Here is a 13970-nt window from a genome sequence, read left to right as displayed (position 1 = left end):
ACTGCCAAATTGTTGTTTTGTATTTTGCATTACATGTTATGCTTTATATAGAGTTTTATATGGTTGCTTCTTAATCCCTATTAACAGGCTGGTAGGGTGCACTACATCACATCCACCACTAGATGGCATAGCACCGTAGGTTATATAAGGAAGTTCAGGCCTAGTGTAAAAGAAGGAGTTAGTAGAGAGGAGAGGAGACATGGGATAGCTGGGTTGAGGAGCAGGGGGAAGGACAGAGTCTCTCTCTCTCTCTCTCTCTCTCTGTCTCTGTCTCTGTGTAGGCGTGTGCACACATACTGCTCCACCATGTCGCACGTCCCCGTGATGTCCACGATTCAATTGTATATCTGCTCTATCAACTTTCGATGTTTTCTTCTACGCCTACCATGTTGATCACGGTTAGCGCCGAATCAGGGTTCCACGCCGGAGAGGGAGCGTGAGAAAGGGATACCACATCCAAGGGAGGTCAATGGATGCAATGTGATCAAGCTGAAATGTGGAACAAATTATTGAAGCGAAGCACCCGATATGAGTGGTATTTTCTGGTACGTTGTCCTTGTAATGGGGATCCAGCAGCATGGCCACGGCTGTGCTTGTCTGTGATAACGTCCCCTGCTGTGCTAAACACACGTTTAGACAATACACTGGCTGCAGGGCAGGCCAGCATCTCCAAGGCGTAAAGGGCAAGCTCAGGCCATGTGCCCAATTTGGAGATCCAGAAGTTGAAGGGGGCAGACCCGTCATTCAGTACGTGTAGGCGTGTGCACACATACTGCTCCACCATGTTTGTGAAATGCTGCCTCCTGCTAAGAAGTTTCATATTAGCTGGTGGTGCTGGTTGTTGTGGCGTGCTGACAAAGCTTTTCCACATTTCGGCCATGCTAACACTGCCTTCGCCTTGTGCTTCCACTGTGCCCCCACAGTCAGGTGGGAATTCCAACAGCAACGCATCTACCAGCGTGCGCTTTTACTCGCGCATCTTACGATCACGCTCCAGTGACAGAATTAAGGATGGTACGTTGTCCTTGTAACGGGGATCCAGCAGCGTGGCCGCTCAGTAATCAGCACAAGTTAGAATGTGGGCAACTCGGCTGTCGTTGCAGAGACACTGCAGCAGGGGCGTAACTAGAAGTGACTGGGCCCCACAGCAAATTTTTGTAAGGGCCCCCCCAGCGCGCTTCGACCATAAGGGCATATGTTCGTGTGCATGGGCCCTTATTCATTTTTTTTTGTTTGGTGTGTGCGTGTGAGTGTTAGGGAGGAGTGTGGGGGGTTTATGGTCACCAAAACCATGTTTTTAGTATTTTTTATATTTTAATAGGGAAGACTTTTTTGTTTTGTTTATTTATTTATCTTTATATAAAACATTGGCAATGGGGGTGATAATGTCTTTAGCTTGCAGTACATGGCAGCCTCCCCTTTCTGCCCGCAGTTCTGCCATGTACTAGTGGTTATTATGGCACATATAAGCGCACACCCTCTGCATATATAAGAGCAATAAAATAAGCAGTAGTAGATGGCAGAACAGCAAGCAGGGGGGCACAGGTCAGGGCGGCACAGACAAGGGCCAGAGGGAGGGGGGCACAGACAAGGGCCGGGGCCGGGGGGGCGCAGATAAGGGCCAGGGGCTGCACTGAAAGGGCCAGGGAGGTGCACACAGGGGCCAGTACGCAGACAAAGGCAGGGGGCACCGATAAGGGCCAGGGGCCAGGGAGGCGCAGACAATGGCTAGAAATGTATGGGCCCCAGCCCCAGCCAGAGCAAATTTATGAATGCCCAGAGCAACTTCCCCATAACCCCTCCCTCAGCAGCGGCTTGTAAGACTCCTACACTCTCCACACAACGTCGGATGTCCCACTCACTCAGTATGTATGCCCCTTAGTACCCCCAAACAGTAGTTATGCTCCATTATTTCCCCTTTACAGTAGTTATGCTCCCAGGCCCAGCATCCCTTATTGCCCCCACGCCACACAGTAAAATGTTGTTATTATTATTCCCCATTAGTGTCCACACACTAGTTATGCCAATCAATGAATGCCCATTGCCCATTTATTGCCCCAGCCCCCACAGAGTAGCCATATTCCATTAGTACCCAACCTCAGTCACAAAGACAAAGTAGTTACAAGTTCAACTTACTAGCTACCACACTGGATCTTGGCTGGCTGGGCGCTGGACTGCTGGACCTGACGTGGACGTGGTGCTGCTCTCAGTGCTCTGCCTCTTCTTCTCTACTGCTGCCGCCTGCGCAGCTCCTCCTGTCCTCCTGGCTGCTTCGGGGCCGCAGACTTCGCTGCGCAGACAAGGGGCCCGGCGCCCAGCATGTGTGTGAAAGTTTATTTCCAACTTGATTAATGATTCGATTCTCATTCTTCACAGCAGGCGCAGCGGCGGCGGCGGCCGGGCCCCCCCCCCCCTAATGTGATCGGATCGGATCATGATCTTTCAATCATCTTTCTATTCTTACTGTCTCCAGTCTCCTGAAGTCTGCGCAGCGCGCAGACTGTATTAAGCCCGCCCACATACTGATGGTTAAGAGCAGAGCAGGGAGCTGCAGGCGGCAGCAGTAAGTGACAGGAGGCGCAGACTTCAGGAGACTGGAGATAGTAAGAAAGATCATGATCCGATCCGATCACATTAGGGAAGGGGGGGGGGGGGCCCGGGCCGCCGCCACCGCCGCCGCTGCGCCTGCTGTGAAGAATGAGAATCGAATCATTAATCAAGTTGAAAATAAACTTTCACACACATGCTGGGCGCCGGGCCCCTTGGCAGCCCGGGCCCCGAAGCAGCCGCTTCCCCTGCTTCCCCAGTAGTTACGCCACTGCACTGCAGCATGTAATCGCTCATGTGTGCCAGGCTGCCCAGAGACAACGACAAGCTGTCCTCTGTGGGAGGTACAGTCAGGTCCATAAATATTGGGACATCGACACAATTCTAACATTTTTGGCTCTATACACCACCCACAATAGATTTGAAATTAAATGAACAATGTGTGATTTAACTGCAGACTGTCAGATTTAATTTGAGAGTATTTACATCCAAACAGGTGAACGGTGTAGGAATTAAAACAGTTTGCATATGTGCCTCCCACTTGTTAAGGGACCAAAAGTAATGGGACAATTGGCTTCTCAGCTGTTCCATGGCCAGGTGTGTGTTATTCCCTCATTATCCCAATTACAGTGAGCAGATAAAAGGTCCAGAGTTCTTTTCAAGTGTGCTACTTGCATTTGGAATCTGTTGCTGTCAACTCTCAAGATGAGATCCAAAGAGCTGTCACTATCAGCCATCAAGCAATCATTAGGCTGAAAACATAAAACAAACCTATCAGACAGATAGCAAAAACATTAGGTGTGGCTTGGAACATTCTTAAAGAGAAGGAACGCACCGGTGAGCTCAGCAACACCATAGGACCCGGAAGATCACGGAAAACAACTGTGGTGGATGACTGAAGAATTCTTTCCCTGGTGAAGAAAATACCCTTCACAACAGTTGGCCAGATCAAGAACACTCTCCAGGAGGTAGGTGTATGTGTGTCAAAGTCAACAATTAAGAGAAGACTTCCCCCAGAGTGAACACAGAGGGTTCACCACAAGATGTAAACCATTGGTGAGCCTCAAAAACAGGAAGGCCAGATTAGAGTTTGCCAAACGACATCTAAAAAAGCCTTCACAGTTCTGGAACAACATCTTATGGACAGATTAGACCAAGATCAACTTGTACCAGAGTGATGGGTAGAGAAGAGTATGGAGAAGGAAAGTAACTGCTCCTGATTCTAAGCATACCACCTCATCAGTGAAGCATGGTGGTGGTAGTGTCATGGCGTGGGCATGTATGGCTGCTAATGGAACTGGTTCTCTTGTATTTATGGGTGATGAATGGTTTGTGTGCTGGCACATGGTAGGGTACTTCTTTGGCGCACAGAAAACGACCTCAGTTCGGGAGCTTTTGGTGTAATGGCTGTTTATTGTGCAATGGACAATGCATTTCAGAGTTTTTTAACTCCTTTCTAAAGTCTAAGAAGATACAACAAAAATGCCGAAGCCAAAATGTATCCCCACATAATCAGAGGGGTATGTACGTACATTATACAATAAAAGATATATATTTATTTTTATATATATATATATATATATATATATATATAATATGATAAAAACTGTGGTTTACAGAGAAGAGTAAAATGTGAATGCCAGTTTAAACAAAAATAAATCAATCAATTAAAAGGAAAGAGAATCAATAAATGTTTGGTATCACATGTTGCATATTACTCGTAAAAGGCCACTCATGGACCTAGTGATGTCTAATAAATTCTCCTTACATAAAATTTGCGTACTCCAGTGTGTCCTAAATGAACAACGTTATTATATAGGTAGATACACATGGCATAAAAGGAAGTCTCAGTGCTGGACCATGATATGTAAAGGAACATCCTGATGTCCCTAGTATGATGCTTTTATGGTGGTGTATATTGTGATACTATGTAGTGGAGTGTGTCATAGGTTGTTTCCTGGACCGGTCTGTACAATGTGGTGTATAGGTATGCAGGACAGGGGGAAATGAGGTTTACCTTGGGGGCGTCAGCAGCAAGAGTGGCCAAATGGCTGCAGTAAAAAAAGAAGGTACAAAATGGATGAATCTATATATGTGATAATATGGAATAATGAAGGAAAAGACTAGTGGCTGGCGGCAGGAGAAGATGAGATACTTGTGGTAGGTACAGTATAATATTGCCACTGGTGTATGCTGGATGGTGCTTGTGAAAAGCTTACCTGGGAGCCTCCTCTGGTGCGTGTTGCTGTGCAAGGCGCCGCTCACCGTGTGTGTTAGTACGCGCTGTTTAAAGATGAGGTGGCGGAGGCGGGGTTAGTGACGTCAGGCTGGAATCCTCTCTCTGCTACGCTAAGCAGCTAGTGCACTGGAGGCCGGGTGGATGATGTCAGAGGAGGATCCCCTCTCTGCAAGCGCTGGTCAGGAGATGCGCTTGGGTTCTTGAACTGGAATACTGAACCAGCGCAGGGGGGCATAGCGAGCTGGCACTGTATAATAATGTATGATGTTGTACCAATTGTCTCTCTGTCCATTCCTATTTAGAGATGTCGCGAACATAAAATTTTCCATTTGCGAACGCGAACATTTGCAGAAATTTGCGTTCGCCGAACGGGGGAATCCGGGTGAACCGCCATTGACTTCAATAGGCAGGCGAATTGTAAATAGTGATGAGCGGCAGGTGCCATATTCGATTTCGACGAAATTTGCGAATATTCGATAGAATATTCGTTTTATATTCGTCGAAATCGAATATTCGTCATTATTCTTGTTATCGCGATTAATATGCGATTTAAATAATCGAATTTCGATTTTAACTTAGCACTGCTATATGCCATATTAGGCTAACTAATATGGCATATAGCAGTGCTAAGTTAAAATCGAAATTCGATTATTATAACTTGAAAAAATCGAATTGCGATTTCAACGTAATTCTCAAATCCGACAGTACATTCTAGTATATGGAGTCGTTCCCATGGTGATGGGGACGCTCCATAAGCATGGAATATGGCTTCAATGGCTTGGTAGAATTAGCGAATTGACGAATATATTCGTTATATTCCACAAAACGAATATAACGAATGTATTCGTCATATTCCACAAAACGAATATAACGAATGTATTCGTCATATATCACAAAACGAAGATAACGAAGTATTCTGCATCTTCATTTTAGCTACATATTCATCAATTTCGCTAATTCTAGCAATGATATAGGAAAGTTGACTATAGAGACAGCTAAGTATAATTCGCTATGCGATTATATGACTGCTTTTTTTATAAATAGTATAATTATAATAATTATCAGGTATTATAATTATTCTATTTATTTAAAAAAAAAGCAGTAATATAATCGCATAGCAAATTAAACTTAGCTGTCCAGTCAGTGCCCGTTGCCGCTTCTGCCGACTTCCATGCTCATGGAGCGTCCCCATCACCATGGGAACATCTCCATATACTAGAATGTACTGTCGGATTTGAGAATTACGTTGAAATCGCAATTCGATTTTTTCAAGTTATAATAATCGAATTTCGATTTTAACTTAGCACTGCTATATGCCATATTAGTTAGCCTAATATGGCATATAGCAGTGCTAAGCTAAAATCGAAATTCGATTATTATAACTTGACATAATCGAATTGCGATTCCAACTTGGACCTGGTTTACTATATGGTTGGCTTCAATGGCTTGGTAGAATTAGCGAATTGACGAATATATTCGTTATATTCCACAAAACGAATATAACGAATGTATTCGTCATATTCCACAAAACGAAGATAACGAAGTATTCGTCATATTCCACAAAACGAAGATAACGAAGTATTCTGCATCTTCGTTTTAGCTACCTATTCATCAATTTCGCTAATTCTAGCAATGATATAGGAAAGTTGACTATAGAGACAGCTAAGTATAATTCGCTATGCGATTATATTACTGCTTTTTTTTTTAATAAATAGAATAATTATAATACCTGATAATTATTATAATTATACTATTTATAAAAAAAAGCAGTCATATAATCGCATAGCGAATTATACTTAGCTGTCTCTATAGTCAACTTTCCTATATCATTGCTAGAATTAGCGAAATTGATGAATAGGTAGCTAAAATGAAGATGCAGAATACTTCGTTATCTTCGTTTTGTGGAATATGACGAATACATTCGTTATATTCGTTTTGTGGAATATGACGAATACATTCGTTATATTCGTTTTGTGGAATATAACGAATATATTCGTCAATTCGCTAATTCTACCAAGCCATTGAAGCCATATTCCATGCTTATGGAGCGTCCCCATCACCATGGGAACGACTCCATATACTAGAATGTACTGTCGGATTTGAGAATTACGTTGAAATCGCAATTCGATTTTTTCAAGTTATAATAATCGAATTTCGATTTTAACTTAGCATTGCTATATGCCATATTAGGCTAACTAATATGGCATATAGCAGTGCTAAGTTAAAATCGAAATTCGATTATTATAACTTGAAAAAATCGAATTGCGTTTTCAACGTAATTCTCAAATCCGACAGTACATTCTAGTATATGGAGATGTTCCCATGGTGATGGGGACGCTCCATGAGCATGGAAGTCGGCAGAAGCGGCAACGGGCACTGACTGGAGCAGCCAGGAAGCCAGGAATCCAAAGGACAGGTAAGAACAACTTTAGGGAAGTGGGAAAGAAAAAAATATAACAATAAAAAAAAAAAAAAAAAAAAAAAAAAAGAATATTCGAAATATCGAATTTATATCACTATATTAGAAATATTCGCGAATTAGCGAAGTGCCGATATTCGCGAAAAAAATTCGATATTCGAATATTCGCGCTCAACACTAATTGTAAAACCCACAGGCACTCTTTCTAGCCACAATAGTGATGGAAAAGTTGTTTCAAAGGGACTAACACCTGGACTGTGGCATGCCGGAGGGGGATCCATGGCAAAACTCCCAGTGAAAATTACATAGTTGACGCAGAGTTGGATTTTAATCCATAAAGGGAATAAATCACCTAACAATCCAAAAATATTTTGAACAATGTGGTTTAAAACATCAAGTGTGTGTATACGATCAGGTATGATGTTGTATCGATCAGGTAGTGTAGGGGTTACACCCGCTTCACAGATATTAACAGACCAAACTTCCCTTTTAATGCACCGCAAACAACCGCAAACAGTCCATTTGCCCAACCGCAAACTCCCCATTTGCACAAGGTTGGATACCAAGCTAGCCATGTCCTGTTGATGTCATTGAAGGTTTCTTCCTCCACCCAGGCACGTACAACACCAAGGGTCCCTGAAAGGTGAATTGAATTGATTTTTCGAACGGGGAGATGGTTAAAAAAAACGCTGGCTCGCTCCACTTTGTTTGAATCCACGGTCACTGCGTCTGCGCCGTGCAAATTACTGTTACACCCGATATGAGTGATATTTTCTGTAGTTCTCTTCTTATCAGTTTAATCCCTGTTACGTTCCCAATCTGAGGTCCATTTATTGAATAGATTTTTCGAACGGGGACATGGTTAAAAAAACGCTGGCTCCCTCCCCTTTGGATCCACGGTCACTGCGTCTGTGCCGTGCAATTTACTGTCACACCCGATATGAGTGGTATTTTCTGTAGTTCTCTTCTTATCAGTTTAATCCCTGTTACGTTGTCACAACCAGACAGCTGAGAAGCTCTGACAGAAGCCTTTCAGAACCTCCTCCTCGAGTTTTCTTTGTTTTGAATTTCAGTTCCTCATCTCGTTAGCCTCTCTCAGCTGTCATGTAGTTGGACTGATTGCATTCCTTTTAAATTCCTCCCCATAATGCATTAGTGTGCAGCTTATACAACTTCCTGGAGTGTGTGTGCATGCTGATCCTATTTCCCAGCCTTCTACAAGATAAGTGCTGTACATTTATTTGTGATTTTCTGTTTGCTGGATCCCAGGTGACCCTGACTCCCTCCGTGTCTAGTGTAGGGAGCCGGTGGTCGTGTCCCCTCACTATTGTAGGGTGTTCAGGTGATATATAGTCGAGGTACGTGGATATGCGATCATCCACCATTGGGATTTTCGCATAGGCTGAGCAGACAGGGAGAGTGCCAGGTCTTATTCAGGGGTCTCCCTTTTGTTCCTTAGTTTTGGATCCAGTGAGTCATATATTCATTTTGCATTGTCTTGTTTCCTGTACACCTTCTGTCACATTATAAGCCGCCAAAACCGTCTCAAGCATGGATTCGGTTTTACTTTTGACTGAACGCTTCCAGGGTCTTTCATTGGAGGTAGCTGATCTCCGTAAGACTCTTTCTCAGTTTCTAGTGACCGGTTCAGCTTGCGTTCATTGAGTTTGTTCTGAGCCTAAGATCTCGCTCCCGGATACGTTCTCCGGGGGTAGTGAGAATTTTGTGCGTTTCAGAGAGGCTTGCAAACTCCATTTTCACCTTCTTCCCCATTCCTCTGGTGATGAGGAACAGAGGGTGGGGATCATTATATCGCTGCTCAGGGGTAACGCTCAGTCGTGGGCCTTTTCGCTGCCGGTGGGGGCACGGCCCCTTCGTTCAGTGGATGATTTCTTTATAGCCCTGGGTCAGATATATGATGATCCGGATCGTGTTGCTTTGGCTGAGTCTAGACTACGTCTGTTAGGCCAGGGTAAACAATCCGCAGAGATATACTGCTCAGAATTTCGGAGATGGGCAGCTGATACTGGTTGGAATAATGCTGCACTCCGAAGTCAATTTTGCCATGGTCTTTCAGAGGGATTGAAAGATGCATTTGCCTTTCATGAGAGGCCTATCTCCTTGGACTGTGCTATGTCTCAGGCCGTTTGTATTGACAGGCGTCTTAGAGAGAGAAGAGAGATCTCCCCTTCCTGTCATACTCAGTCCCAGTACAGTGCAGCGGTCTCATTCTATGCGCAGGGGTCTCAGTCACTGTCAGCCCCTTCTGAGCAGGAGCCCATGCAGCTGGGGTTGATTGCCTCTGACAATAGACGATTCAGCCCGCATGGGAAGGTTTGTTTTTGTTGTGGATGAGTCCCAGGCGCCAAGCTCCCTAAATCTCGTTTATACAATCTTTCCCAACCTGAAAGGGTCGCTATGCGTGCTTATATCTCGGAGAGTCTGAGAAAAGGACACATACGACCCTCGAAGTCACCTGTTGCCGCTGGTTTTTTCTTTGTTAAGAAAAAAGATGGTTCTTTAAGACCTTGTCTGGATTTCAGGGAGCTGAACAGTATCACTATTCGTGACCCTTATCCGCTTCCTCTGATCCCGGACCTGTTTAACCAGATTGTTGGGGCTAAAGTCTTTTCCAAATTAGATCTAAGAGGGGCATACAACCTGGTCAGGGTCAGAGAAGGAGACGAATGGAAGACGGCCTTCAATACCCCTGAGGGCCATTTTGAGAATTTGGTTATGCCTTTTGGTTTGATGAATGCCCCAGCCGTTTTTCAGCATTTCGTGAACAGCATTTTTTATCATTTAATGGGAAAATTTGTATTAGTGTATTTGGATGACATTTTTCTCCTGATTTCAAAACTCATAAGGAACACTTACGTCAGGTCTTGCTCATCCTGCGGGAGAATAAATTATACGTGAAACTGGAAAAATGTGTGTTTGCGGTTCCAGAAATTCAATTTCTGGGGTTTCTTCTCTCCGCTTCTGGTTTTCGCATGGACCCCGAGAAGGTCGGTGCTGTGCTTGAGTGGGAGCTTCCTGAGAATCAGAAGGCGCTGATGCGTTTTTTGGGCTTTGCCAATTATTACAGGAAGTTTATTTTGAATTATTCCTCTATTGTTAAACCACTCACTGATATGACCAGAAAGGGGGTAGATTTTTCTTCCTGGTCGGTAGAGGCGCGTAAGGCCTTTTCTAATATCAAGGAGAGTTTTGCTTCTGCTCCCATCTTGGTACAACCTGATATTTCTCTACCCTTCATAGTTGAGGTTGATGCTTCTGAGGTGGGTGTGGGTGCGGTCTTGTCTCAGGGTTCCTCTCCTGCCAAATGGCGACCGTGTGCTTTTTTCTCGAAAAAACTCTCCTCCGCAGAGAGAAATTACGATGTGAGAGATAGGGAATTGTTGGCCATCAAGTTGGCTTTTGAGGAATGGCGCCATTGGCTAGAGGGAGCCAGACACCCTATTACCGTGTTTACTGACCATAAAAATCTGGCCTACTTGGAGTCAGCCAAGCGTCTGAACCCGAGACAGGCCAGATGGTCTTTGTTCTTTTCAAGGTTTAATTTTGTTGTCATGTTCCGCCCTGGGGTTAAGAATGTGAAGGCAGATGCCCTGTCACGTTGTTTTATGGGAGGTGGGAATTTTGAAGACCCGGGTCCCATTTTGGCTGAAGGTGTGGTGGTCTCTGCTCTTTTTCCTGAATTGGAGGCAGAGGTGCAGGCAGCCCAGTCAGAGGCTCCTGATCTTTGTCCTCCTGGGAGGTTGTTTGTGCCTCTCGCTTTAAGACATAAAATTTTTAAGGAACACCACGATACGGTCCTTGCTGGGCACCCGGGGGCAAGAGCCACAGTGGATCTCATCGCTCAGAGATTCTGGTGGCCTGCACTTCGTAAGTCTGTTGAGGGTTTTGTGGCAGCCTGCGAGACTTGCGCTCATGCCAAAGTCCCTCATTCACGGCCATCATGTCCTCTCCTTCCCTTACCCATTCCTTCCCGTCCTTGGACACATCTGTCCATGGACTTTATAACGAACCTGCCTCGTTCCTCGGGGAAGACTGTGATTCTGGTGGTGGTGGACCGTTTTAGCAAAATGGTGCATTTCATCCCTTTTCCTGGTTTGCCCAATGCGAAGACGCTGGCGCAGGCATTTATTGATCACATTGTCAAATTGCATGGTATTCCTTCAGACATAGTCTCTGATAGGGGCAAGCAGTTTGTTTCCAGATTCTGGAAGGCTTTCTGTTCTCGCTTGGGGGTTCGGTTGTCATTCTCTTCTGCTTTCCACCCGCAGTCGAATGGCCAGACAAAGCGCGTCAATCAGAATCTGGAGACATATCTGCGCTATTTTGTGGCGGAGAATCAGGAGGATTGGTGTTCTTTTTTGTCCCTTGCTGAGTTTGCTTTAAATAACCGTCATCAGGAGTCCTCTGATAAGTCACCATTTTTTGGTGCATATGGGTTTCATCCGCAGTTTGGGACTTTCTCAGGAGAGGGGTCTTCTGGATTACCTGATGAGGACAGATATTCCTCGTCTTTGTCTTCTATTTGGCAAAAGATTCAGGATAATCTAAAGAGCATGAGTGAGAGATATAAGCGTGTGGCAGATAAGAGACATGTGCCTGGTCCGGACCTGAATGTTGGTGATCTGGTGTGGTTGTCTAACAAGAATATCAAATTGAAGGTTCCCTCCTGGAAGTTGGGTCCTAGGTTTATTGGGCCTTACAAAATCCTGTCTGTCATCAATCCTGTTGCCTACCGTCTTGATCTTCCTCAGACTTGAAAGATCCATAATGTTTTTCATAAGTCCTTTTTGAAACCTTATATTCAACCCATTGTACCCTCGCCTTTGCCTCCTCCTCCGATTATGGTTGATGGGAATCTTGAATTTCAGGTCTCTAGGATTGTGGATTCTCGTCTTGTCCGCGGTTCTCTCCAGTACCTCGTTCATTGGGAGGGTTATGGTCCTGAGGAGAGGATGTGGGTCCCAGTGATGGACATTAAGGCCACCAGTCTCATCAGGGATTTCCATAGGTCCCATCCTGAGAAGGTGAGCTCTGAGTGTCTGGAGTCCACTCGTAGAGAGAGGGGTACTGTCACAACCAGACAGCTGAGAAGCTCTGACAGAAGCCTTTCAGAACCTCCTCCTTGAGTTTTCTTTGTTTCGAATTTCAGTTCCTCATCTCGTTAGCCTCTCTCAACTGTCATGTAGTTGGACTGATTGCATCCCTTTAAATTCCTCCCCATAATGCATTAGTGTGCGGCTTATACAACTTCCTGGAGTGTGTGTGCATGCTGATCCTATTTTCCAGCCTTCTACAAGATAAGTGCTGTACATTTATTTGTGATTTTCAGTTTGCTGGATCCCAGGTGACCCTGACTCCCTCCGTGTCTAGTGTAGGGAGCCGGTGGTCGTGTCCCCTCACTATTGTAGGGTGTTCAGGTGGTATATAGTCGAGGTACGTGGATATGCGATCATTCACCATTGGGATTTTCGCATAGGCTGAGCAGACAGGGAGAGTGCCAGGTCTTATGCAGGGGTCTCCCTTTTGTTCCTTAGTTTTGTATCCAGTGAGTCATATATTCATTTTGCATTGTCTTGTTTCCTGTACACCTTCCGTGACATACGTCCCATATCAGGGTGGGATTGCTTTTTGTGAAAAAAAAATTTAGGCCGGGTACCTTCGACTGCCTGCACAATGACAGACCAAACTCTGATACACCAAACTGAATTGATTTTAGGATCCGGGAGATGGAAAAAGCAGCTTGGTCGGTCCTCTTACTCCTAAGTTGGGGCATTGCACGTGCACGGAGCAATGTGCTGTGATACCCTATATGAGTGGTGTCTTAACTAGTACTATTCCTATCAGTTTAATCCCTGTTACGTCCCGTATCCGGAAACGTGTGTCGAATTGATTAACCATTGTCGAATTAACGAACCATTACGACATCCTGGAATAATTTAGTTCTGAGCTTTGTACTTGCTTTGTATTGGAATTGATGGGGATTTTTTAAATTGTCTGCATTATTTCTAACAAACTATTAAGAGACTTTATTATGATTTTTTTTATTTTATGTATTAAAAACCCATACAACTTAAAAAATAAAATAAAAAAATTAATGTTTTTTCTATGAAAAATTATCCAGCCAATCGCTTTTGGTCTGATCATAATGAAGCAACGGCCTTATCATCTGGGGTGTGGCAACATTGCCAACACACTCAAAGAGGTGATGATCGCTTCATTGTGATACGCAAGCCCCTTCACCACAACAAGGTAACGATCACGAAGGGGAATTGACACTTGTATGTGCCTTTTTTTTTGTTTGTTTGTTTTTTGCAGCCAAAATTAGGCATGTACACATGCCTGAAAAATAATGTTATTGTTGCAGCCGGAAAAATTGATGTCAAGGCAGAAAGGTGACTAAAACATGCAGTGTGGGGACCTTTTTGAGGTCAAGGCATGTCATCAAGCCTATTGTTAGTCAAACGTGTCCCCCACTGTCAGTCCCTTCGGGATCCATGCCTCATTCATCTTAATGAAGGTGAGGTAATCAACACTTTTTTGACCGAGGTGACTTCTTTTGTCAGCGACAATGCCTCCTGCTGCACTGAAGGTCCTTTCTGACAGGACACTTGAAGCAGGGCAGGCCAGAAGTTCTATCGCAAACTGGGATAGCTCAGGCCACAGGTCAAGCCTGCACACCCAGTAGTCAAGGGGTTCATCGCTCCTCAGAGTTTCGATATCTGCAGTTAAGGCGAGGTAGTCTGC

The sequence above is a fragment of the Bufo gargarizans genome, chromosome 10 (genome assembly GCF_014858855.1).
Source record: "Bufo gargarizans isolate SCDJY-AF-19 chromosome 10, ASM1485885v1, whole genome shotgun sequence".
Lineage (NCBI taxonomy): Eukaryota > Metazoa > Chordata > Amphibia > Anura > Bufonidae > Bufo > Bufo gargarizans.
This window is presented reverse-complemented; position numbering follows the sequence as displayed.